Raw genomic sequence first — 19,050 nt, forward strand, 5'->3', positions numbered from 1 at the left:
GATACTTAAATTAGCAAGGGTTTTAAGTAGATTTTTTAGTAGATTGGGCTCTGAATATACTTGAGGGTGTCAGTGTATTTATATTAGAATAGATAATCACCTTTTAGTGTAGTTTCAACTTTGATGGTAGATAATTGTTTCCTTTTTCTAGAAAAGTTGTTGAGATCTCCCTTTTAGATAAATAGGAGATATCTTAGGAGTTAGTTACTTATTTTGATAAGTAGGGCTGCACTACTGTCATTGCGCCCGGCCTCTATGAGGTCGGGTAGGTGTAGAGGATGCATGATCTCTTGCATGGGCCTTTATCCTTTTTGGGCTTAGCTTTATTTTGGGGCAGGGTATGAACAGTGCCCCTACTTGAGCCAGGACTTTTATAAGGTCGGGCTCGAGCATTTATAGTTTTAGTCTCCCACGTCGGGTATACCGCCTTTGGTAGGTCGGATACTCGATGTGTTTTTAAAAAATTTTGAAATGTTGCGTGTCTTTATGGTACTACACATGTTACTTTTGTGGTTACTTTGAGAATCGTACACGTCATTAAAGAGGGGACGTGAAATGACTTTTTTGCCCAGAGTGTTTTATAAATCTTCAAACTCATTTCTCTTTCCTCTTTTTGGCTTCCTAGAAATGTTTACTACTCTCTTTTCTTTCCTCGGAATTTCTTTGTTTTTCTTCACAAACTTCTTCAAGATTTCTCCATCTTGAGTTATTGGGAGTCTCTTCTTATTCAACGAAGGTGTTTGGATCGTACGTGGCTTGCTGCTATTGTGCTCCTTTTTCTTTTCGTAATCCTTTAAAGTTGGTCTTTTATCTATTCTTTAAATTTCTTTTCCATGTTCTGGCATTCTGGATAGCATTCTTTTTCCTTATCGATGACCCTTGTGTATGTAATGGTGGCATTTTTAGGATACTGTTTGTCTGAAATGTTACATCTTTTTTTTTATCTTGAACTTTGTTATTTGCTGCTTGAAAATGTGAGCAATTTTTGTGTTGGACTGTCCCCAAATGATGCCATTTTCAATAGATTAAGTGGCACCATTTCTATATCTAAAAATGTAGTGGTTTGGTTGTGTTTATGGGAATTTTAAAAGCTATAACGTTTTTTGGTATTGCTCACGTTGACTTGACTTAATATGAGTTTGTGGATACTTTATTATACCTAACTGTCCGACTTGTTATGACGATTTTTCCTTGTTTGTTATATTGTAGGTATAGTATTTGATATCTCATTCAGTAATTTACAATATGTCCTCTAAAGTACTTTTCGATCTGACTTAGGTAGATATATCTATGCTTACTCCTGTCCCTGTTATTGATAAATAGTATACTGAGACTTTTCATAGACATTATAGGCTATGCTTAAGTCGGGAGGATGAGAGAAACTATGAGATTGTAGTGGTTGACCTTGAAGAGAGAGTTTGTTTTTCCCGATTAGATAGGTTGAAACGTCACTTTATCTACATATACGATTGTCTTTTTTATGAAACTAGGAGTTAGCATTCCTTTTTCTGATTTTGAGTCCGAGGTCCTCAAGCTTTGTAATGTCGCCCTTTTCCAACTTCATCCACCTCTTGAGGTTTCTTGAAAATTTATCAACTTTTGTGTTATGCTCTTGATGTACTTCCCTCTGTTAAAGTTTTCTTTTACCTTTTTGTTCTTACAAAGCCTTTTAGTTCCAAAGAAACAAGGCTAGATCTCTTTTTGAGCTGTTCAAGAAAGGAAGGTCTTTGTCATATGATTCCTTTCATGACTTCAAAAATTACTTTTTTAAACTCTGCTCTGTTGAGGATGTTCGACCTTTCTTCCTTGATGAGAAGGATGAGCCCCTTTTTCCTTTATATTGGGAGGAGGTCCCTGTAGTTATTAGGTATGAGTTGGACGACTTGGATGAGGTTGAGGAGAGGGTAGTTGCTCTATTCCAAGAGTATTGGGGCCGAGCTCCTCATTTGAACACCAAGAAATTTTTATAAAATCGTATCCAAATTCAATTCGAGCTAGGTAGTGTTCTTTTTTATTTTGTAAATATGTCTTTGTCAAATTGCCTTAATGTAACCTGGCTTTGATGTCATTCAGAAAAAATGGCTCATAAGTCGACTGCTATAAAAACACTCCAGATTGCCAGAAAGAATGTTGTTGCACGAAACATACAACTAAAAGAGGCTAGTGAATCTGTCAATCTCTCCTCCCCTTCTAAGTTGGACTCGGGAGCTTCTGCCTCGGTAAAAATAATGGATGATCTGACTCCTCAACCAACTCCCATTCCCTCTATCTCGGTAAAACAAATAGCTCTTCCTCCACCCCTCAATCCCGAGCCGAAGTCTAAAAAATGGAAGACCGTCAAATCAAGGGGTGTCTATGATCAGGGCTTTGAAGCGGTGGCTTGAGCCGAAAAATACATTCTTCCCTATAGTTCCATTAGTATGGATGATGTTTTCGTGAAGAACCACCTTCAAGTACTTTCCCGAGGTGGAATTCATGCGGCCGGGGTGTGTGCTTCATTATTGAAAGAGTTGGAGAGGACCCCCCTGGCACCACCCAGCGTTCTTTGGTTGACTTTCAAGTTAAAGTGGCATCCTTAAGGGAGTCAAAGAAGGAATTGGAGGGTGAGAAGGAGTCACTTTTTTCCGACCTTGAAAAATCTTGGGAGAGAGTAAAACAAGCGGAGGCAGCCTTAGCCATGGCAGAGGGCTTAAAAAAGAAGCCTGAGGAAAGTTATACTAGGATCTTCAGGGAGAAGCTTGATTTGGTATATTAGGTCGCCAAGTTCAGGAGAAATATGTAGAGCTTGAGGAGACCATAGCCGAAGGTATGGACGAAATGGTGGGGAATCTAAAGGCTCAGTTCCGCGTTGTTACTCTCGAGGCAGATCTCTCCTTTAAGCCCTGATAACGACAGAAAGATTGTCCCTGTGCCTGAAGACGATGAAGACACTCTCATGCTTGACCTAAAGACCTCAGAAGTCCGAGTTGAAAGGGCCTCTCAGAGCTTCCCAACACAGATGGAAGATGAGCCTATCTCTTCTCAACCTGAAACTCTTTCGACCTCATCCGTGTATCCTGAAAATGCTTCTAACATGACTTCAAATGAGCAGGCTCCCCCTTTGTAGTTTTATTTGCATCTTATAGCATTTTAGCACTGCTAGTACAACTTTATTTGTAGCTTCTGCTTGTCTATTGGCTTGGGAGTGTTCTACCAATGTGAACTAATGCTTAATTTTTAGGCTTGCCACAAAGCTTCTAAAGGCTAAGTTGGTAAGCTAAGTTTCATTATCTGTGGTAATGGAGTATGGAACTCCAAACGGGGCAACAATATTTTTGTAGAAAAACTTTCGATTTCTTTGAGCTGTGATGGTTGCCAAGGGTTCTGCCTCAATCCACTTTTGGTGAAGTAATCGATCCCAACTATGAGGTACTTTACCTACCCGGGTGCCTGTGGAAATGGACTAAGGAGGTCTGGATCCCATTTTGCAAATGACCAGGGTGAAGTGACGCTAATGAGTTCTTCTGGAGGTACTACATGGAAGTTGGCATGATTTTGACAAGGCAGACACTTTATGACGAAGTCAGCCGCTTCCCTTTGCAAGGTCGGCCAAAAGTAGCCGGCTTGGATGACTTTCTTAGATAGTGATCATGCTCCTAAGTGATTTTCACATATGTCGCTATGAACTTCTTCTAAGACCTCTTTAGTCTTGGAGGTCGGGACACACTTCAATAGAGGTGTGGATACACCTCTTTTGTAGAGAACATTATGGACTAGGATATAGGTTTGTACTTCCCTTATGAGCCTCTTTATATCACTTTCTTCTCCAGGAATGATATCAAATTTAAGATATTCAATTATGGGGGTCATCCACCCTAGGCTTTGGTTGGATACGGTCATTGTGCCCAACTTGTCGTCTTCTTTTAACACTGATGGTGCGTGGAAAGTTTCTTGGATCAGGCTTCTATTGCTGCCCCTGCCTTGGTGCTGGCTAATTTAGAGAGGGAATCAGCTCAGATATTAGATTTTCAAGCTATATGTCAGACCTCTGTTTCTGAGAACTGAGCAAATTGTTCTCGTGCTTCTTCCAGGTACTTCTTCATTTTAGGCTCTTTAGCCTGATAAGTTCCATTGATTTGGGAGGTTATCACTTGAGAGTCACTAAACACAATCAACTTTTTCTGCCCTGACTTCTTTAGGCAGCTTCAAGCTATCAAGTAAGGCTTCATATTCTGCTTGATTGTTAGAAGCAGAAAACTCGAACTTTAATAAGAGTTCAATCCGAGTTCCTTCTTCATTTTCCAAAATTACTCCTGCTCCACTTCCAGCTTTGTTGGATGATCCATCTACATACAAACTCCAAGTTGTTGGGTTTCCCTGGGATTCCGTATATTCTGCCACAAAGTCGGCCAGATATTGGGACTTGATTGCTACCCGAGTTTCATACCTTAAGTCAAATTCGGATAGCTCTATTGTCTATTGTAGCATTCTGCCTGCAATATCCATTCTCTAAAGAATATGCTTCATGGATTGATTATTTCGGGCCTTTATAGTGTAGGCTTGAAAATAAGGTTAGAGACTTCTGAAAGTGATAATAAGGGCATATGCAAACTTTTCTATCTTTTGATTGTTTAGTTCTACCCCTTGCAGACTTTGTTGACAAAGTAGATAGGTTATTGTTCGTATTCATCTTCTCGGACTAATGCCAAGGCTATAGCCCAGCTTGTAACTGCCAGATAAAGGCTGAGATCTTCCCCTAGGATAGGTCGGATAAGTATTGGAGGTTGGCTCAAAAAATTTTTAAAGGTTTGGAAGGCTTGCTCGCATTCCTGAGTCTATTCAAATTGATTCCCTTTTTTAAGTATTGAAGACAAGGGTAAAGACTTCAAGGTTGATTCTGCTAGGAATTTGGATAAAGTTGCCAATCTTTCATTTAGTTGTTGGACTTCTTTGAGGCAACTCGGGCTTTATATCTCTAATATTACTGTGCATTTGTCCGGGTTGACCTCAATACCTCTTTGAGTGAGCATGAAGCTTAAGAACTTTTCGGCCTCCATCGCAAAGGTACACATTGAAGGATTTAGTCTCATCCCGTACTTCCATATTTGGTAAATACTTCAGCTAAGTCGGACAAGAGGTTCAGGTCATCTCTGGTCTTTATGAGCATGTCGTCCACATATACTTCCATTAATTCTCCAAGGTGAGATGAAAACACCTTATTCATCAATTGTTGATATGTAGTCTCAGTATTTTTCAGTCCAAAAGACATTACTACATCAATCAGGATTTGATTGTATCCCAAGTATGCGTCCATGAAGGATAGATATCTATATCCTGAAGTTGAGTCAATCAAGGCATCGATGTTGGGAAGAGAATATGGATCCTTAGGACAAGCTTTGTTGAGGTCGGTTTAATCAACACATATTCTCTATTTCGCATTTTGCTTTTCTACAAGGACCACATTCGCCAACTAAAAAATGTATTTTACTTCTGTTATAAACCTGACTTCTAGTAAAGCTTGCACTTGTTCTTCTACAACTTGTGTTATTTCAGGACCGAGCTTTTGCCGCTTTTGTTGAATAGGTCGGAAGCTTGGGTAAACGGCGAGCTTGTGACACATGAGGTTGGGGTCTATGCCAGGCATATCGGAGGCTTTCCAAACAAAGAGATAGGAGTTTTTTTGTAAGAACTCAACAAAATTTTCCTTTAGTTTTTCATCCAGGTTGGCCCCAATACTCGTTGTCTTTTTTGCCTGATCTCTGATTTGAACCTTTTCAACCTCCCTTCAAGTTGTGGACGTAGCTCTTCTCGTGTTCGAACACCACCGAGCTCAATAGTATTGACTTCCTTACCTTTGATACTACTCCTTAAGTTAAGACTTCATTGTAATACTTTCTTACTAACTTCTGATCTCCTTTTACAGTGGCAATTCCTTCTGTAGTTGGGAGCTTCAAGTATAAGTGAGGTGTAGAAACGACCGCGGCTAGTCGGTTCAAGGTGGTTTGACCTATCAAGGCATGGTAGGCTGATGCCAGGTCGACCACAATGTAGTCAATGCTTAACGTTCTTGATTTCATACCTTTACTAAAAGTGGTGTACAATGAAATGAAACTAAGAGGTCGGATCGACATATCTCCTAATCTAAAAGGATTGTCTAGATATGCCTTCAGCTCCTTTTCTTCTAACCCGAGTTTCTCGGGTTTGAATAATATATCGGCCAAACTCCCCTGATCCACCAAAGTTCTATGGAGGTTTACATTAGCAAGGATCATTGTGATTACTACGCGGTCGTCATGACTAGATGTCACCCCTTGAGCATCTTCTTTATTGAATGAGATTGTGGGTAGATTGAGAACTCGGCACTCTTCCCCGACTTAATATACTTCCTTAAGATGCTTTTTACATGAGGAGTGAGGACTTAGTGATTACCCCTTCTACAAATCCTCTACTTATCATGTGTATGTGTCTATCAGGGGTTTGTGGTGGCCGATCTCGCCGACCACCGTCTTCGTCACCTCTCTCCCTTTTTCATGGGTCGTCCGACCTTTCAATGAGGTATCTTTCTAGTCGGCCTTCTCTCGCCAACTTTTCAATAATATTTTTCAGATCATAACAATCATTGGTAGAATGCCCATATAGTTTATGATACTCGCAGTATTCCATCTGACCTCCAGTCTTTTTGTGCTTAATGGGGCGGCGAGGTGGAAGTTTTTCAGTGTGACAGATCTACCTATAGATATTAATAAGAGAAACTCGAAGTGGGGTATAGTTGTAGTATCTCCGAGACTTTTCTGAGCTATATTTCTCTTTTTTCTTTGTCTCCTTATCCTTATTCCGAGCTTGGTAGGGAGGGTTTGGTCTTGGGACTGGATCTCTAAGTCAAGAGTTCTCCTCCATGTTAATATACTTCTTTGTCCATTCTTGTACCTCATATAAAGAGGTCGGATACCGCTTTGATATGGATTGAAAAAATTATCATTCTTTAAGGTCATTAACTAACCCCATTATTACTACTTTGGGAAGAAAATTCTGTATTTCTAACAGGCTTTGTTGAACCTTTCCATATAAGCACAGAGAGTCTCTTTAACTCCTTGTTTTACCCCTAAGAGCTTGGAGCATATTTGACTTTGTCCTTCTAAATTGAAAATCAGGTAAGAAACTTCCTTGCCAGGTCATCAAAGCAAGTCACCGACCTAGGGGGAGGGGTAAGCTATCGAACCACTTCATTGCTGCTTTAGCTAATGTTGTTAAGAAAGCCTTGCAACGAGTCGATTCGAACACGTCAGTCAGATACATTCTACTTTTGAAATTGTTGAGATGATGTCTTGGATCAATCTTGCCATCATAGAGATCCATGTCGAGATTTTAAAATTTCTTGGGACCCTAGCCCGCATGATCTCTTCTATAAATGGGTCTTCTCCCCCAAAAGGGCTTTCTTCTCGTTCAGCATTGTTGGTCCGATTTTGTAGATCAGCTTCTAATTTTAAAAGCTTTTCCTGAAGTTCCCTTCTACGTCATACCTCCCTTCGGAGATCTCTTGCAGCTTCTATTTGTCGCTCGATCTCCTGTTCGAGTTGCTCCAACCGACCAAGATGTCCGTGTACGAGTCCCATGATCTTAGTTGGGTGTGGAGGTTCTTCATTCTCTGGTGGGTGTACCTCTAACTGTAGTAATCAATTTTGTGGATTTCATTATGTTCCTTCCCCAGCCATTTGGATTACTTGTTCCTTCTTGTCATGGGGGTATCACAAGGGCTCGGTCGTCATTACGAGATTTGGTCTCAGACTCAGATGCAGTATACCCTTCTTCAAATTTCTTGTCTGCTATGATTGGGTGTAGACTTCTAAGTCCCTAGCAATGATGCCAATGTTCTGAGGATTACCTGAAACTGGATTGTTTTTGGGCCTGAACGTGAGGTCCAAGCTCCTTTAGAGGCAGCGTCCGACTTCCTCGTTACTGAGGTGCCGCCATCTGAGTTTCTCGTGAAGAAGTGAGGGATGGTACTTGCAAGGAACTCCGATACTTAAGTTAGCAATGGTTTTAAGCAGCTTTTTTAGTAGATTGGGTTCTGAATATACTTGAGAATGTCAGTGTCTTTATAGTAGAATAGATAACCACCTTTTAGTATAGTTCCACCTTTAATAGTGGATAACTGTTTCCTTTTTCTAGAAAAATTGTTGAGATCTCCCTTCTAGATAAATAAGAGATATATTAGGGGTTAGTTACTTATTTAGATAAGTAGGGCTGCACTACTGTCGTCGTGACCGACCTCTATGAGGTTGGGTAGGTGTAGGGGAGGCATGATCTCCTACGTGGTCCTTTATCCTTTTTGGCCCTGACTTTTTGGTCCTTTATCTCAAAAATTCTTGTGCATAGAATGTAGCCTCTTATGACAACAATTATAAGTGAAAATCAAAGTACTTTTATCAAGGGAAGACTCATAAATGACAATGTGCTGGTTGCCCATGAATGCATGCACATCCTAAAGAATAAAAGAACTGGAAATTCTGAAATGGCAATGAAGCTTGATATGAGTAATTCCTACGACCGAGTGAAATGGAGTTACTTGTGGTTTATGTTGGAGACATTGGGCTTTGGAAGAAGATGGATAAGGTGGATCCAAGAGTGTGTAACAACAGTTTCATATTCTATTATTGTGAAAGGCCAACCAATGGATTTCTTTAGACTCGGTAGAGGACTTTAACAAGAAGATCCTTTTTCACCCTATCTATTCCTCATTTGTGTAGAAGAATTTTTTCATCTCCACAAAAGAGAACAGAATAACATGTTTCATGGTCTGAAGCTAAATGTTAGATGCCCCTCAATCAACCATCTACTCTTTGCTGATGATTCGATTTTATTCAGTAAAGCTAATCCTCAGAGTTGTGACAACCTACTCCAACTATTATTAAACTATGGAGCTATCAGTGGCCAATAAGTGAATCTGAATAAGTCCTCAATTTTTTCAGCAAAAACACTCCTCCATTAATTCAAGACAAATTAGCAGATACATCCTCATGTGGGTGCGTAGCATAAATACCTAGGGAGGCCGATAGTCATCAATAGATCAAAAAACCTTTAACAATATTAAAGAGAAAGTTTTTAAAAAATTTTAACATTGAAAATGTTCCCTATTGTCGGCAAGTGGGCGAGAGATTCTTATTAAGACGGTTGCTACAGTGATTTCTATGTACACTTTTGGATGTTTCAAGCTCTAAGATATGTTAATTAATGAGTTTTATCAACTTATAATTCAATTTTGATAGGGACAATAAAACAATGAAAGAAAAATACACTGGATAGGTTGGGATGTGATGTGTAGACCAAAAAGGTTGGGTGGAATAGGTTTCAAAGATCTAGAAGCATTTAATCTTATCATGCTTGCTAAGTAAGGGTGGTGCTTGATCACCAGAGAACATTCACTAATGTTTAAAGTATACAAGAGTAGATATTTCAAATTCTCCTCCTTTATGAAGACAAAAATTGGTTCCAAGCCTTCATGGGCTTGGAGAAGCATTATAGAGGGAAGAAAGATTCTGGAGAAAGGTCTCAAATGACAGATTGGGTCTCGGAAACTTATTCAAATTAGGGAGAAGCCCTAGTTCGGCGATGCACCACCATTTAGAGTCCCTTAAGACAATAACCTAGACCCAACTCTAATTTGGGTGAAACAGTTACTATTAGAGGATGGGAATTGGAATCAGCAACATCAATGATAATTCCAACCAATCAGAAGCTTAAATCATCTATTGTACCCCCAAAGGGCATGAGACAGATAAGTTAATTTGGAGTAAGAAAAAGAACGACATCTATTCAGTGTGTACAGGGTATAACTTGGTTTTCTACTTCTACCATGTCCATGAGCAGCAACTCGATAACAGATTCAGAGCTTTAAAGCTATGAAATACAATTTGGGATATTAAGTGTCAACCAAAACTTAGAGTATTTCTATGAAAGATAGGTCATGACAACTTATTACCATGGTGAAGATCCACTCTAGATTGTCCCACGTATCACCAATTTATTCCTGGTGCCACCTTCAAGAGGAGAGTGCATTCCATTGCTTATTTACATGCTGAATCTCAACTAAGGTCTGGTCTAAGCTAGGCTAGATTCTGGTTCCACCAGAGCATGATGCGTGAGCATCTTTTCTATCTTTTCCTAGTGAATTTGCATTTAAATTGTTGAGTTTAATTAAGAATTAATTATATTTTAGCCACTATGGATGCTACTTTGAGTCATGTGCAATTCTGTTTATTTTAGGTAGCATTTGGTAGGATTTGATGAAGCTTCTGCGGAAAAAGAAAAGAAGGCTATATAGGGCAAAAATTCTTAGAGGATGGAGAGGAAGCTTGCACAAATGGAAGGAGCACAAGAATTAAAGGAGATGACCAGCGAGGAGCGACGCGTGCGCGTACCTGACGCGAACGCATGATTTGGAGCTTTCCATGGCGACGTGTGCGCGTACCTGATGCGTATGCGTGAAAAGTGAAGTTGCTCAGCGACGCGTGCGCGTACCTGACGCGTACGTATGACACGCGAAGAAGATCATCGGCGCGTACGCGTGACAAGCGCGAAGTGCAGAAAACGCTGATTCCTATTAATTCTGATTTAAACTTTAATTTTTATTTTAAAATGGGAAAAGATATTATTTTAGCTTTAGAAAATAGATTTTAAATTAATTGGGATTAGATATAAAAGGGAAAAGAAACTTCCCTTCACGAAGATCCAATTCCAACTACCAAAAATACATTTTATCAGAATCCTTATTTTTCTCTCTGAACCATGAGCAACTAAATCTCCACTGTTAAGGTTAGGAGCTCTGTCTATTGTATGGATTGATTTTATTGTTTTTTCTATTTTAATTCATGTCCTGATTTATATTTCAAGAATTGTTTTCGTTCTTTATTTTATGAATTTGGGTGGAACGGAAGTATGACCCTCTTTCTAATTAAGTTCTTGTATAACTTGGAAAAGCTCTTTACTTGAACAACAGCTTGAAAATAAATTCTCCTAAATTTTAATCATCTGGATTTAACGGGATACGTGACATATAATCCTCTTATATTTGGGTAATTAGAGTTTTTGTGGCACATAAACTAGAATTAAGCTTCACCCTCTAATTGGAATTAAGTGTCCAAGGAATTGACAGTTGATGAATTTTAGAGGAGACTAGAAAGGTCTAAGGAATTAGGGTCTATTCACATATAGTTTGCCATGAATTAAATCTTGCATGATTAGAATAAATTAATAAGAAAAATCAATCCGGAAAATAGATATCTCTAAAGCCTTAACTGCCTTCTCATTATTTTATTTCCAACTTATTTACTTGCCTTTCTTTAATATTCTTTCTATTGTTTAATGTCTTTGAACTCTCAAACATTATTTTCTGTTTGCCTAACTAAGTAAATTAATCAACCATTGTTTCTTAGTCCTTCAATCCTCGTGGGATTGACCCTCACTCACCTGAGGTATTACTTGGTACGACTCGGTGCACTTGCCGGTTAGTTTGTGGGTTGTAAATTACCGCACCAAGTTTTTGGCACCGTTGCTGGAGATTGATAGTGATTAATAACTATCAGTTGTTTGATTGCTTAGATTAGACGTTTTAGTTTTAATTAAATTTTACTTTAGTATTTTCGAAAAAAATAAAAAAAATAAATAGCACTAATATTTTTCTTAATTTCTGAAATTAAGTTTGGTGTTTCCTAGTTAGTCTTATTTTAATTTTTCTTATTTAAATTTTGCTTTAGTATTTTCAAAAAAAAAAAGAGAGAGAGAATTCTGTTCTTACTTCTTTGCTTTCCTGTTTACCACATGGTGCGTTTAATTCTTTTTGGTGTTTTGTGCTAGGAAAAATAATGGAGAGGGATCACATGGGTTACTACTCACACCCAAGGAGTGATTCATATTCTTATGAATAGGAAAACTACCCAAATTTTGGTTGGCAAAGTCAAAACCAAAGAAACTTTAGTGCTCCATGTTCCAACTTTCAAGAATCACCATCTCCATATTCATACCAAGAACTACCACCTCTCTATCCATATCAAGAACCATCATCTTTCTATCCATATCAAGAGCCACTACCTCCCTATTCATACCAAGAACCATCATCTTTTTACTCTTATCAAGAATCATCATCTCCTTCTTATTCATATCAAGAGCCACCATCACCTTATTCATATCAAGTACCATCAGATATTGAGCTTCTCATGAAAGAATTCATACATGATATAAAGACGAGCATAAAAAATGTAGAGAAACATGTGCAGTCGATTATCAAGTCCCAGGAAGAGGAACAAGCAAATTTCTTCCTAAGAGATATAATGCAAGATCCTATAGAAGAAAGTGAGGAAATCAATCAAAGGAGTTTATACACCAGTGAATTAGAGAACTTTCCACCCTTACACATGGAAGAAGAGGAAGATGCAAAAACAAAGGAGGAAGATGCACCAACAAATAAGGAAGATGCACAAACAAAGGAGGTTGCAAGGGATGAAAACAATTATGGGAATCTACACTCCAATGAAGCAGAGAGTGGCATAAAGGGTGAGTTATTGAACTACCAATTCAAGAAGTTCTTGATGAAGGGTACACTCTAACCATCACACAACACCCAAATTTTGAAATCAAAGAAGTGAAGGCAATCAAGGAAAGCACAAAAAAGGGATTGTGACCAAGAAAGAGAAGAAAATATCCATGAAAAAGAGAAGGTCAGAAAAAAACAATCCAACCTCTACACCAACAAGCAAGGTGAATCAAGTTAATCACAATAAAAGAAAGCTTGTTCGGAGGAATTTATATCAGGGGGCACTAATTTTCACCTCTCCCCCCTTGGAGACATTTCTTTTAACCAACTGGAAGAAGAGGAAGAAAATTCAACAATCAAGTGTCAAGCTAGTGACGTTAAAGAAGCGCTTGTCGGGAGACAACCTGATAATTTCGTATCCTTAGTTATTTTTTGTAGTAGTAGTTTTCTTACTTATCTGATTTTTGTTGAGTTTTTACTATTTTTCTGATCATGCAGCTATTTTAGAACAGGAATCGGACACTTCGGAAAAAAAAAAGAGCACACGACGCGCAAGCTTCGCTGACGCGTACGCGTCATATGTGTGTGCGTGAAAAATAAAAGTGAATAGAGAGTTGAGCAGGAGTGGTGCTGGAACTATGCTTTCCGCACAAACAACCCCACGCGTAGCGTCCCTAATGCGTGCGCGTTGTTTGCGCTTTTAGCCGTCCACGCGTGCGCGTCCCTGACGTGTACGCGTGACCCTGAAAAACAGCGTAAATAGGTGTATGACCAGAGAGTTATGGTGGTGTGGGGCTGAAACTGTGCTGGGAGCACAAGCCCCACCACGCGTATGCGTCCCTGACGCGTGCGCGTCGTTTTTCCACAATGGCCATCCACGCGTACGCGCCGCATGCGATGCCCAAATTAAACCCCTCAGCGCTTGATTTCAAATCATCCACCCCTAATCCTAATTCTCTCTTGTTCTTTTATCCTTTTATTCTTCTTTCATTATACTAATTTTTATGTCATTCTGTGTCCCTTTTTGTTTTCAGTTTTTCTTTGCTTGAGGACAAGCAAACCTTTAAGTTTGGTGTTGTCGCTACGCTTATGACTTTTCTGCCTATTTTAATAGCACCAAAGGGAGATGAAGGTTCTTCATGGAGGAATGAGATGGCCACTAGAATAACTGAGGTGGTTAAGTTCCTTTCATCTATTTCTCTTCCGTTCTTATTTTGTTGTTTTCTATTTTCTGTTGCTTTGATTGCCTGCATGGTCTTTAGTACTTTCAGTTCTTTGAATTCGTTTCATTCTGTTATTTGTCTCATATACCGCTCACTGAACTTGAATCTAAAAAGAAAAAGAAGTGATATATTGCATGAGAAATTAAGTTTATATTGAAGAGTAGTCTTATTCACTTACATGTGGTGGTATTTTCTGTAACTCTGAATACATGACATGAACAGTGCATATTTAAATTTAAATCAAAGAATGTTGATGTACAAGGAACAGGGATTTAGAGAATTATTATGACTTCCCTAAAATAAACAAAAATTTAATCCTTGAAGCAAAAGAAACAGCAAAAAAAAAGGTCCAAGGCTCTGAGCATCAATGACTAGGGAGGTCAGACATGATTAAAAGCTCAAAGAGTTGTTTCCCTAGTCACATGCTTGTGGTGTTCTTGTGTCAAGTAATCCTTGAGACAAAATATTTAGAGTCGAGATCAATTGAAATTAGCAGAGTATGCCAAAGGCTTTGAGCACCACTGTCTGGGAGTAACTGAAAGAAAAATTAGAACTTCAAAAGAGTTCCCCAGTTAAGTGCTTGTGGTGTTCCTGTGTCAAGTAAAACTTGAGACAAAACATTTAAAGTCACGGCTAGGCTCAAGGTGCAAAGCACCAAAGAAAATAGAAAAATTGTTGTGTTCAAGGGTTAAATTGAGTTTAAAAAAAAAACAGAGAATTCATAATATCATCCGGATTCTAATTCCGAATAACAGTGACATTCTTCTGATTCAAAGGAGAGTGAGATGCCAAAACTATTCAAGATTGTAGTTATAAATCCCACTGTAAGAAGATACATGAGCTTAATCGAACTCTCATTCTCATGCAAATTCACATCCTAAGCATATATTAGTTTGGTTGCTTGAGGACAAGCAACAATTCAAGTTTGGTGTTGTGATGCGTGAGCATCTTTCCTATCTTTTCCTAGTGAATTTGCATTTAAATTGTTGAGTTTAATTAAGAATTAATTATCTTTTAGCCACTATGGATGCTACTTTGAGTCTTGTGCAATTATGTTTATTTTATGTAGCATTTGGTTGGATTTGATGAAGCTTCCGCGGAAAAAGAGAAGAAGGCTATATAGGGCAAAAATGCTTAGAGGATGGAGAGGAAGCTTGCACAAATGGAAAGAGCACAAGAATTAAAGGAGATGACCAGCGAGGAGCGACGCGTACGCGTGATTTGGAGCTTTCCATGGCGACGCGTGCGCGTACCTGACACGTACGCATGACACACGAAGAAGATCATCGACGCGTACGCGTGACTGATGCGTACGCGTGACAAGCGCGAAGTGCAGAAAACGCTGATTCCTATTAATTCTGATTTAAACTTTAATTTTTATTTTAAAATAGGAAAAGATATTATTTTAGTTTTAGAAAATAGATTTTAAATTAATTGGGATTAGATATAAAAGGGAAAAGAAACTTCCCTTCACGAAGATCCAATTCCAACTACCAAAAATACATTTTATCAGAATCCTTATTTTTCTCTCTCAACCATGAGCAACTAAATCTCCACTGTTAAGGTTAGGAGCTCTGTCTATTGTATGAATTGATTTTATTGTTTTTTCTATTTTAATTTATGTCCTGATTTATATTTCAAGAATTGTTTTCGTTCTTTATTTTATGAATTTGGGTGGAAAGGAAGTATGACCCTCTTTCTAATTGAGTTCTTGTATAACTTGAAAAAACTCTTTACTTGAACAACAACTTGAAAACAAATTCTTCTAAATTTTAACCATCTGGATTTAACAGGATACGTGACATATAATCCTTTTATATTTGGGTAATTAGAGTTTTTGTGGCACTTAAACTAGAATTAAACTTCACCCTCTAATTGGAATTAAGTGACCAAGGAATTCGCAGTTGATGAATTTTAGAAGAGATTAGAAAGGTCTAAGAAATTAAGGTCTAGTCACATATAGTTTTGCCATGAATTAAATCTTGCATGATTAGAATAAATTAATAAGAAAAATCAATCCGAAAAATAGATATCTCTAAAACATTAATTGCTTTCTCATTATTTTATTCCCAACTTATTTACTTGCCTTTCTTTAATATTCTTTCTATTGTTTAATGTCTTTGAACTCTCAAACATTATTTTCTGTTTGCCTAACTAAGTAAATTAATCAACCATTGTTGCTTAGTCCTTCAATCCTCGTGGAATCGACCCTCACTCACCTGAGGTATTACTTGGTATGACCCGATGCACTTGTCGGTTAGTTTGTGAGTTGTAAATTACCGCACCAGAGCACCAACACCAAGCTCCATGGCGATGGATGGAAGAGAGTTTGAACTTGATTCAATCAAAGAGTCACAATAAACACTTAATCTTATAATTTATATTCACACTTTGGGGCATATGGAAAGCAAGAAATCTGTTAGTGTTTGAAGAGAAAAGAGTCTCATATGAAAAAATTCTGTCTCAAGCAGGAAATGCTGCAATGGAGTTCACCACTTTCTCTTCTCCGACAAGATGGTCTTCTTTTTCTTTGAGCATTAAGTTCAACTAATCAGTTTTTTTCTCTAAAACCTTGAAGGCTTATTCTTCTAGACTATTCTATGTCTGCTTTTGCTTTTGAAAAATTCCACTTTTGATATACTGTTGTCCGTGTGTTGGACCAACCTTTTATTTTTGGATTTAGATTTTTTAAATTTTAAATTTTACTTTAGAAGGTAAAGTATGATCTATTACCATTTATTTATAGATGAGACCAAAAAAAAAATATGAAAAAAAAAGTATTCAATAGTAAAAAATCTCACTTTATCCTCTATTAAAAATAAATTTACCTATCTTTAATTAAAATAAAAGGTAATTCAATATAAATTTTGCTTCTTAAAATATGAAAGCAACTCCATCACCGAGATATATACTTACCGGTTAAGTCGTTAGAAAATCTTTGCCTATATAAAAACAAAGCATTTATATTATTTTTTTAAAAAAAATTATGAAAAATATGATATTAGGTTAAGAGTCTTCCTACAAATGAAGACTCTTAATCTTTATTTATATATATATATATATATATATATTGTGTTGTAGTTTTTTTCATAACACTTTGTTATATTATTATTGAAAGAAAATTATATTGAAGTTATGCTGTATTATTATTAAATTGTTTATGCAAGTGAGTAATCGTCGATCAATTAATTGTGGGTGTTAAACTTACAAGTGAGCATAATATTTTTTTTTTGTGAATTTAATTTTCATAAACAATTAATCGTGTATAGCCATTTCAGTAAAAAATAATTAATTTTCAAATTTTCTTCTTAAAAAGTTATCTAAACATATGAATTTGATTGAATAAACATACAAAACTCTTTATACTCTCAATGTATAAAAATTAAAGGCATATTTTTTTTTATTTTTTATTTTTGGTAACAAACACAACCTCAACTTAAATAAATAAATCCTCTCGAACTGAGCCACGGAGGCCAATAACCATTTTGGTTGCCAAGAGAGGCCAGTACGATGGGATTTTCTAGTATAGATTTCATTTGTAAAATTGTTTGCCATCCAATTAATAGAAGCAGTCACTGTTAATGGAAAAGTTTGATAACTGGGCCTTTAAATTTTCTGATGGCCCATAAACTAGAGTTCTTTCACGCTCATTCCAACAAAAACTGCAGACCATCCCTTTTTTTCTTTATTGAAAAAAAAAAGGAAAACATCTATGAGACTGTTAATTTACTAACCAAGTGGCGGATGGACTTGTTAATTTGCAATCAGGACCAAAATCTGCTAAGCTGGGCCTGAGATAATCCTACTGTACACGTCTCTTTCAGGTAGCATTTATTTTCAAAAAAAAAAAAAAATGTCGAGATTTTAGAATTAGGAAACTAAGACTTAATATTGTGTTTAGTAGTTTAAAATTAAAATTTTAATTTTGAGATATAAAATTTTATTTTTTTTATCTCTAACAATAAAAATATAAGAGATTAAAATTTTTAAAAATAAAAACTAAAACTTTAATAAATTTTTACCAAAAAAAATATCTTTATTTAATTTTTTAAATTCTAAATCTATTCTTCAATTTTTATATTTATCTTAAACTAAATATAATATTAAATTCTCAATCTATCCCTCATTAAGTCATTATATTCTTTTAATTTTGATTTTAAATCTGAGTCTTTTTTCTAAGGAAAAATATTTAGAATCAAGAGGTTACCAGCCAAAAACTAAACAAAACTACATTAATTTATATTAATAATTAATTTTAAATTTTTTAAATTCAAAATTTAAAAAATTTAAAATTCATTAACTAAACCTAATTGAAACCTATAAAAATCTTCCCCTTCTCTCTCACATTAACCTACCCACCTCTAACAATTCTACACACAAACCTCTCTCTCTCACCATCAAGCTCTCTCCGCTTCCCCATCGCAACCCACTCCTTCGATGGCTTCCGCTTCTATTTTGTAACAGTGAACATAACATTCCGAAATACAGCAGGGCCAAGCAAGCACCAAGCAGTTGCCCTTAGAAGCGGAGCCGACTTATCAGCCTTCTACATGTGCAGCTTCGAGGGCTACTAAGACGCACTCTACGCCCATTCCATGCGTCAATTCTACAGCGACTGCCACATTTATGGCACCGTTGATTTTATTTTCGGTAACGCCACCGTAGTCTTCCAAAATTGCAACATCTTCCCCCGCCTCCCTATGACTGGCCAATTCAATTCAATTACCACACAAGGCAGAACCGATCCCAACCAAAATACCGGAATCTCCATACACAACGCAACGATTCGACCCGCTGACGATTTGGCCCTTCGCGTTGGTGTTGTGAAAACGTACTTTGGTAGGCCGTGGAAGCAATACTCGAGGACGGTTTTATCGAAAAATATAAAAAAAAACATTCATTTAATAGGAAAAAAACATCCTAATACTTAACAAAAGAAATATCCAATTATATTTTAGCAAAAATAATTAACTATCTATAAAATTTAAAAAAAAATATATAAAATTTTTAAAGAAATAGACACATTCACATTTGCAATACAAAAAAATTCGAAAAATATATAAAAGAACATCCATTCTTTGATACTTAACAGAAGAAACATCCATATATATTAACTCGAGGTAAGTACCAAATCGGTACCCGAAAGATTCTGACGCTGACAAAATGGTACTTGACTTTTACTATTGACAAAATAGTCCCTAAAAAATTTTAAAATTTGACAAGCGTGTCCTCGAACTCGCCGGAGTAAATCTCCGGCAAGCACAATGCTAACGTGGCCGCCGTGACTTGGCAAACCACCCCCAAACCCTAATCCCTCCT

The sequence above is a fragment of the Arachis ipaensis genome, chromosome B10 (assembly GCF_059453495.1).
Source record: "Arachis ipaensis isolate K30076 ecotype BB chromosome B10, ASM5945349v1, whole genome shotgun sequence".
In the NCBI taxonomy this organism is placed as follows: Eukaryota; Viridiplantae; Streptophyta; class Magnoliopsida; order Fabales; family Fabaceae; genus Arachis; species Arachis ipaensis.